This window comes from Arachis duranensis, chromosome 9 (genome assembly GCF_000817695.3).
Source record: "Arachis duranensis cultivar V14167 chromosome 9, aradu.V14167.gnm2.J7QH, whole genome shotgun sequence".
In the NCBI taxonomy this organism is placed as follows: Eukaryota; Viridiplantae; Streptophyta; class Magnoliopsida; order Fabales; family Fabaceae; genus Arachis; species Arachis duranensis.
This window is the reverse complement of record NC_029780.3, coordinates 41,479,016-41,488,316: the sequence shown is the minus strand read 5'-3', so window position 1 is coordinate 41,488,316 and position 9,301 is coordinate 41,479,016. Positions and strand designations below refer to the sequence as shown.

Genomic DNA, 9,301 nt, shown 5'->3' with positions numbered 1-9,301 from the left:
CCTAATCTCAATGAATTCCCCCATCCTCATCTATCACTTTTTTAATAGCTTTCTTTTACATTTGGCAATTTCCCATTCCCATTTACATTTATGTCATTTAAACTTCTGCCCTCTACATTCTTGCCATTTCCATTTCTGCACTTTATTGTCTTTCTTTACTTTTATGTCATTTATAATTCTGCCCATTTACAATTCTGCAATCACAATCTATTCTGTTTAGCTTGACTCATTCACCAATTAATTAAAGTTGTTCAAATCAACCAATCTTTGTGGATACGATCCAACTCCACTGTGGGTTATTACTTGACGATAATTTTGGTGCGCTTGCCAAAAGAGCAGATTCATCAATTTTTTATGGGGAGTGAATTCGGAATCATCAAGCTTTATGGCGCCATTGCCGGGGATTAATTTGAATTTGACAATGATTAAATTGATTGGAGAGCTAGATTAAGCATTTTAACTACCTTGTTATTTTTTTCTTCTTTCTTTCTTCAACATTGTTCTTTACTTTTTATTCGGATTTTGGTCTTTTTGCTGAGATCATTCAAATTATCCATTGTCCATATCTCCATCCTTTTAACTGTTTTATTAATTGCATCAACCAAGTTAACCACTAATCTTAACTAAGGTGATTCTTCCACTTCTCCTCTATTTGCTGTTTGTTGAATGTATGATAGGTAGAAGGGGAGAAACTTCATCTTCCTTCGATAGTGAACCTGAGAGGACCTTCCTTAGATTAAGGAGGGAAGCAAGAGGCAAAGGCATTATTGGAGAGAAAGTAGTGGAAGGAGATCTAGAACCCACCATGGAAGAATAAGCACATAACCATGTTGCGGAGGAAACTGGCAATCATGCTGGGCAAGAGAGGAGAGTCTTAGGCTCCTACATCAATCTAAATCCAGGAAACTGTGGCAGTAGCATCCTGAAACCAACAATCCATGCCAACAACTTTGAGTTGAAACCCCAACTCATCACACTTGTCTAGAATAACTGTTCATATAGAGGAGGTGCCCAGGAGGACCCAAACCAACATCTCAATACATTATTGAGGATCTGCGATACTATAAAATCCAATGGTGTACATCCTGACACCTACAAGCTACTTTTGTTCCCTTTCTCACTCAGAGATAAGGCAGCAAAGTGGTTGGAAGCATTTCCCAAGGAGAGCTTAACCACATGGGATGATGTTGTAAAAAAATTTCTAGCAAGATTTTACCCTCCACAAAGAGTCAACAGGCTAAGAGCTGAGGTGCAAACTTTCAGACAGCAAGATGGTGAAACACTCTATGAGGCCTAGGAGAGGTTCAAGGATTTGACAAGGAAATTCCCACAGGATATGTTCAATGAGTGGGTGCAACTACACATCTTCTATGAAGGGCTGTCATGTGAGTCAAAGCAAGGAGTAGATCATTCTTTAGGAGGATCACTCAACAAGAAGAAGACCATTGAAGAAGCCATAGATGTCATTGAGACTATGGCTGAGGATGAGTACTTTTATGCTTCAGAAAGAACTCAAAGGAAAGGGGTAATGGAGCTCAATTCAATGGATGCCCTGTTAGCTCAAAACAAAGTGATTAGTGCACAACTAACAGCCTTGACCAAGAAGATGGAGAACAATCAAGTCTTAGTTATTCAAGCCCAAACCCCTCAACAAGAATGAGATGCACCAGAAGTTGAATGTGAATTGGAGTAAGCCAACTATGTGCATAATTCTAGACCACCATATGATCGTAACTCCAAGACATACAACCTAGACTGGAAGAACCACCCAAATTTTTGGGGGGGGGGGAACCAACAAAGCCACAACCAAGATCACAAAAAACCTTACCCATCCAACCAATACAACACTCACAACCCCAACCATCAATCAGGCAACAATAGAGCCTACCACAATTCACAAAACCCATTATACCATTCCAACCAGCAAACACACAATAACCACCATCAAGACGCATCAATCTCAACCTTACAACCATGTGAAATCAAGAGCAACTTTGAGAGAGTAGAGGTTGCAATAGCACAACTATCATCACAGCTTACAGGAGCCATCTCCACCATCTTGGAAAGACAAACATAGGCTGAAAGAAAGATAGATGCCAATCAAGAAGAATACAGATCAAATATGAAGAATCAAGGCACAGCAATCTCAAAGCTGGAAGCACAACTGGGGATCCTATCCAAACAAATCTCAATGCCCACACATATATTTCCCAGTGATGCCATGGCCAACCTAAAAGGGGAGTGCAAAGCCATCACATTTAGAAGCGGGAAAGTTGTAGAAAAAGCAACCCCGAGCCAGGATAACCATGAAGAAGAGGCTACAGAGAAGTATGGAAATAATAATAAAGAAGAGATCCCTGCCCCATCCTCACCAAAGCCAATCTTGAAGCCTTATGTGCCAAAGGCACCATATCATCAGAGGCTAAGGAAAGATGGAAAGGATAGCCAGTTCTCTAGATTCTTAGGGATCTTCAAAAAGCTCCAAATTAACATACCATTTGCTGAAGCATTGGAGCAATTGCCACTTTATGCCAAATTTCTGAAAGAGCTTATGACAAGAAAAAGAAACTGGAGAGAAAAAGAGACCATAGTGCTAATTGAGGAGTGTAGTGCCATCATACAAAAGAAGCTTCCCAGAAAATGAAAGACCCAGGGAGTTTCCAAATCCCCTATATCATAGGTGTTCAAGCCCTGGGTCGAGTTGTACGACCCAGGCTGATCGAAGACAAGTCGACCGACCACTTCAGGTCAGGACTACCCGACCTCTTCTCAAAGAGTTTGGCCACATCATCATGGGAGCCCAAAGCAAGCCCAATAAAGGAGCAAAGCACAAATCTAAAGGCGGCAAAGCCTAGAAAGATAAGGCGGCTCCCAAGAAGATAAGATAAGATGACTTCACTCAAACATAAGATAAGATAGCTATCTTATATCAAGGGAAGGTTGACGTGGTGGAAATTGGCTAGTTAAGAAATTATTATAAGAGATACGTTGCAAGTACAGTCCTTAACCAGTCGAAAATCCGCTTATCGATTTAGAAGGGTTGTCACAATATTGAAATTAATATACTAGGAGTATGAATCTCAGGTCGTCTCCCAACGAGTTGCAGAAAGATGTGCTATTTTATTAATCAGGTGTTTTCAAAAATGGTCGAGTTGATAAATAGGAAATTAAATAAGAGAATTTAGATAATTTAAATAAAAGCCTTGACTGGGAGTAGATTAGTTGGAAGCCCTATTCTTGTTGAAGTACTCTCAAGATTAATTGGTAATTGAAGGTTGCTCTGCTTAGTTATCCCTTACTAGGTAAAGGAAAGTCAAGCAAGTTGGAAAGCTATTTCTAGTCTCAAGTCCTAATCCTCTCCCTTGGGAAGGACTAGTGTCAATGACTAGAGGGTGTTCCAACAATAAACCCAATTACAATTTTTCTCTTAAGTAATCCAACTCAAGGTTTCCTTTCAATCATCTCCCAATCAAGTTATGGAACTACTCACTCATCATAATTATAGACTTCACAGAATCAATGGGAAAAATAAAAGAAGACATAATAAATAATAAAAAAAGGGTTTAATTAAAAATAAAAATAGTTCTGTATTGATAACTAGTGAAAATAATCCAATGTCAACTCTGGAGGAATTAAGAATATCGAAGAATAATTGAAAAGTAAATAACAAACTATAGTGACTAGTACCGGAGGTAGACTCTTCTCAAAAGTTAAAGCCAAAATCTTCAAAATCCTAATTATGAATGTTCAAGTGAGAAACCTAGGGGAGGAGTAAATTCAGATCTGAAAACTTAAAATTATGCGAAATGAATGTTGTTCCTTTGTCTCTGCATGTACCATCGCTCTAATCTGTGTTTCTGGGCCGAAAACTGGGTTGAAATGCGGCCTAGAAACTCTGCCAGCGACTTCTGAAATTCTGCAGATCGCGCACGCCACGCGGCCGCGTCATCTACGCGTTCGCATCACTCAGCGTTTCTCGTACCACGCGTGTGCGTCGTCCATGCATTCACGTCATTCGTGCAGCTTTAAATCCGTGCGGTTGCATCAGGCACGCGAGCGCGTCACTGTGATTTCTTCTGTTTCGCGCGGTCACGTCAGCCATGCGACCGCGTGACTTCTCGCTGGTCATCTCCTCAATTCTTTGTGTTCCTTCCATTTTTACACGCTTCCTCTTTATTCCTTATTCCATTCCTGCCCTATGAAGCCTGAAACACTTAACACACACATCACAACATCGAATGGTACAAAGGAAGATAAAAATTTATAACTAAAAGATTTTAGGAAGCAAGTTGTTAATCATTTGACATTTTTAGGAAGGAATTGTAAATACATGAAAATCATATGAATAAGTGGGCAAAGACTTTATAAAACCATACAATTAAACACAATATGAATCATAAAATAGTGGTTTATCAACCTCCCCACACTTAAATATTAGCATGTCCTCATGCTAAGTTGAAGGAGATAAATATGAATGAATAGGAACATGTAAGACTTATGTAATGCAATGCAACCTATATACATATGAATGCAACTATATGAGTTTGTCTACATGATTAAAAATAGATAAGTTCTCTAAGACAAAACATGGGGCAGATTTCACTAATTCAAATCATATTGTAAAAGCAGATAAATTTGTAAGAAGATAGCTTGTGAAAGCAGGGAATACAGAACTGAGCATTGAACCCTTACTGTTGGTGCATGTGCACTCTAATCATCTCTAGTATATGAGGTAATCACTCTATCCTTCTCTAATCATGCTTTCAAAAATTTTGTTTTTCACCTAATCAATCAACAATTTTAAAATGCCAATGCAAACATCATGATTTCTTTTCATGGTTGTAAGGGGGCTAAGGTAAAGGTGAGGATACACATATGGCTAAGTGAGCTTATATATTGAATCTTTAATTAACCCAAGCTCCTACCTAACATACATATACTCTATATATGTATCAACCTTTATTTTAATTTTATCACATGTGCATTGATTATTTAAACTCTTGACTTTTTATTGGGGTAATTTTGTCCCCTTATTTACTAAAATAAAGAAAATATTTTTTTTTGGTATAGCTTATCAATGCACATAGACTTGTAATTCCTTTTATGGTTTCACATGAATAGGTACCCAAATTCCCTTTGTTCTATTATGACATATTTTCTATCACCCTTTATTCCTATAATTTTCCCATATTTAGTTAACACACAAATTCTATCTTAAGCTAACCAAAGATTCAATTGGGATTTTTAATTGTTTTCCGCTTAAGGCTAGTAATGTGGTACAATATAGAATGAATGGGATTAAAACAACTCAAAGTGGTTAACAAAGGTAATTAAAAAGGGTTGGCTTATTTGGGATACGTGAGCTAAACAAATAATGACCTCAATCATATGCATGCACATAACACATTAATTTTGGACATATAGGATAAAACAAAATTCAGATTACAATCATAGAGAAGTGAACACACAAGGAAAAAAATGTTTATGGTTAAATAATGTAACCATGTATTTAGACTCAAGGTCTCATGGGTTGTGTGTTCTTTTAGCTCAAAAATCCTATTCCAATTTCAATTTCAAACAAATTTAACATAAATGTTTTGATTTAAATTAGTGAAATTTTCAAAAAAAAAATATATGGTCTTAAAAGAAACTTATTGTCTTTTCAATCAGGTAGAACATGCATGCAATTAACCTACTAATATACAATCTATCCTATTCTAAAGAAGAAAGAAATTGGTGTTAGGGGGAAAGAATTACCTTCGGAAGTCAGGTACTGACTGACCTCCCCACACATAAGGTTTTGCACCGTCCTCGGTGCCATCTGTCAAGAACAAGGGTGGGCTGGTGGCAGTATCTCCACAGTCGGGACCGTCATGGCTCCCTGTGCTGGTGAAGGAAGTGGAGTCCGGATTGCCTGGGTCCTCAGCAGGTCTGTGGTTGCCTATGAGTAGCTCCTTGAGGTATTTGAATCGGCGGTGGTTGCAACGCTCTCGGAGCTTTGCTTTCTGGTCTTGTTGGTCCAACCTCTTCAGTATTTGATGCAGCAGCTGACTAGTAGATGGTGGAGGAACTGCAGCATCTTCTGTGGACTGGCTGGTAGTGGCAAGTTGTGGCCTGAGATATCTCCCGTTAGAGATGTACTGATCATCCCGTGGAAGTATTGCTTTGGTGACCCCAGCTCTGTAGGAGACTCCGGCTGCTGAGACAAGATATGAGACCAAGGCGGGGAAAGGAAGTGTTCATACCCTGGGTCGAGCTGTCCGACCCGGGATGTTCTACAGACAAAGCAACCGACCTCTTCAGGTCAGGACAACCTGACCTCTTCTCAAAGTGCTCGGCCTAGTCACAGGAGAGTCCAAACAAAGGGCATAAATAGAGGAACATGTCCCAAATCCAAGAGCAGCCCAAGCCCATAGAGATAAAGGCAGTTCCCTTAAGGATGACCTCACTTAAAGATAAGATAAAGATAAAGATAAGATAACTAACATATCTTATCCACAGGAGGCCTCATCTCACCATTATAAATACACTGGAGTACCCAGGTATAACTCATACTCTGATTCTACTCAATACCTGCTTAATACCCTTGCTAACTTAAGCATCGGAGTCCCTTGCAGGTACCCCCCACCCTCCGGGAATGAAGGATCAGCACCATCATCAGGTCCAACAAGTCAGACACACCAGCTCCGGCCGCTATACACCTGCCGGATACGTCAGTTCCGACCAACACAGACGATCTCGACCGAGATCGACCTACAGTTTCAGGTAACCCTCGGAACATTGGCGTCGTTGCTGGGGAACCTGAAAGTCATCCCAACACCATGGTGGACAACCATGACAACGACGACGACTAAGGTTTGGAAGATAGAACGCCACACAAAAACACGGATGCTATACTTAAAGATACTCCGAAATCCAATGGAGACAAAAATTCATCAAATCCTGGGGCGATAGAAACACTTCAAAATCGATTGAAGCAACTTGAGAAAGAAGCCCAACATCAACGCAAAAAAGAAGAGGATCTACGTTGGGAGATAAGGCGGCGCCGAGAATTAGAAGAAAAGCTTATGAAACTCGAAGCCGATTTCAAAACTAAAGCTACACGACCCTCCACAGAGGATAGCTTTCAGAAAGATCAAGATCCATTCACCAGAGAAATTATGAAGACCAAAATCCCAAAAGATTTCAAACTTCCGGATATGACTTTATATGACGTCACCTCGGACCCCAACCACCATCTCAGCAACTTCTGAAGTAGAATATACCTCACTGATGCCTCAGATGCAGTTCGCTAAAAAGCCTTTCCAACAACTCTTACCAAGACAGCCATTAGATGGTTCGATAACCTACCTCCAAAATCCATCTCGAGTTTCGACGATCTGGCCAAAAAGTTTCTGGCCTGATTTTCCATACAAAAGGACAAAGCTAACCACGCACCCAGTCTACTAGGGATCAAGCAAGGAGATCGGGAGAGTCTTCGCAACTACATGGAAAGATTCAACAAAACATGCATGGATATACAAAGTCTACCAACTAAAGCTGCCATCATGGGTCTCATAAATGGCCTATGAGAAGGACCACTTAGCCAATCTATATCAAAGAGGTACTCGACATCCCTAGACGAAGTACAAGAGCGGGCGCAGAAGTACATCAACATGGAGGAGAATTCTCGACTGGGGGAAGCCTCGAGGTTCGGTTCTGCCTACCGAGATAAAGATAAAGAATTCAGAAAAAAAGAAGATCGCTCCGGAGAGAAAATCAAAAAATATCATAACTACACCCCTCTTAGGGTATCCTTGGTAGATATTTACAAAGAAGTCTACCATACGGAAAAAATACCCCCAACTCAGCCACTTAAAGGCAAAAGGGGAGGAGGAATTAGTTAGGGAAGGAAAACTAGATCGGTTCCTGGTCAACCGGGACGAAGAACCAAGAAAAAGAAGAAGGGATGAAGATGTCGGACGATCTGAACGATCACCCCGCACACCGGAAAGACATGTCCACATGATACACGGTGGATTTGCTGGATGAGGAATCTCCAAATCATCCCGCAAGTGACACCTCAAAGAAGTATATCATGTCGAAGGCAAGAAAGAGGTGCCAGACATCCCAGCAATCACGTTTACCAAAGAAGATGCATCCAAAATCATCTCAGGACACGACGACTCCATGGTCATCACAATCATATTGGCAAACGCCAACCTCCACCGCACATTAATTGACCAAGGAAGCTCCGCTGACATCTTATTCAAAACTGCCTTCGACAAACTCAGCTTAGAAGAAAAAGAGCTAAGAGCATACCCGAACAGCCTGTTCGGACTTGGGGATACACCAGTACAGCCACTGGGATACGTATCATTACATACCACCTTCGGTAAGGGGAACCAATCCAGAACACTTAAGATAGATTATATCATGGTCGACGTAAGCTCAGCCTACAATGCCTTAATAGGTCGGACAACGTTAAATCAACTCGGAGCAATAGTTTCAACTCCACATCTATGTATGAAATTCGCAACCACAGAAGGGATAGCTACAATAAAAGCAGATCAAAAGATGGCGTGTTGCTGTTATAACGAAAGTCTAAATCTCCGAGGCAAAGGAGGAGAGTTCCACACGATCGAACTCGGCGGAGATCAGAAACGAGAAGAACTCCGCCCATGACCCGAAGGAGAAATAGAAAGAGTCCAGATCGGAGATACATCGGACAAAACAACTAATATTGGCACGATCCTGAAAGGAGACGCAAAAGAATTGCTAATACGGTTTCTACGAGATAATGTTGATCTCTTCGCATGGAAAGCTGCCGACATGCCGGGCATAGATCCCGAGCTAATGAGCCACAAGCTGGCAGTCTACCCGGGATCTCGGCTAGTACAACAAAGACGAAGAAAACTCGGGCCAGACCGGTCCCAAGCTGTAGAAGAACAAGTACAAGCACTACTAGAGGCATGGTTCATAAGAGAAGTTAAATACCCACTATGGCTAGCAAACGTCGTCTTGGTGAAAAAGTCAAATGGGAAGTGGCGAATGTGCACCGACTACACCGACCTCAACAAAGCCTGCCCAAAAGACCCTTATCCACTCCCAAGCATCGATGCTTTAGTCGATGCCTCATCAGGATATAAGTATCTCTCATTCATGGACGCATACTCAGGCTACAACCAGATTTCAGTGTATCCACCAGATCAAGAAAAGACCTCGTTTCTTACACCAAAAGCAAATTATTGCTATATCGTAATGCCTTTCGGCCTTAAGAATGCGGGAGCCACTTATCAAAGGCTAATGAATAAAGACTTTT

The 9,301-nt window shown here is 40.9% G+C and overlaps 1 non-coding gene across 1 annotated transcript; it reads right to left on the bottom strand.

The window, feature by feature from the left end:
• Positions 1 to 1,234: 1,234 nt before the first annotated feature.
• Positions 1,235 to 1,341, bottom strand: LOC127742055 (small nucleolar RNA R71). The gene has a single exon (XR_008003242.1). It is a non-coding gene; the product is annotated as a small nucleolar RNA R71 (small nucleolar RNA).
• Between the last annotated feature and the right edge of the window lie 7,960 nt (positions 1,342 to 9,301).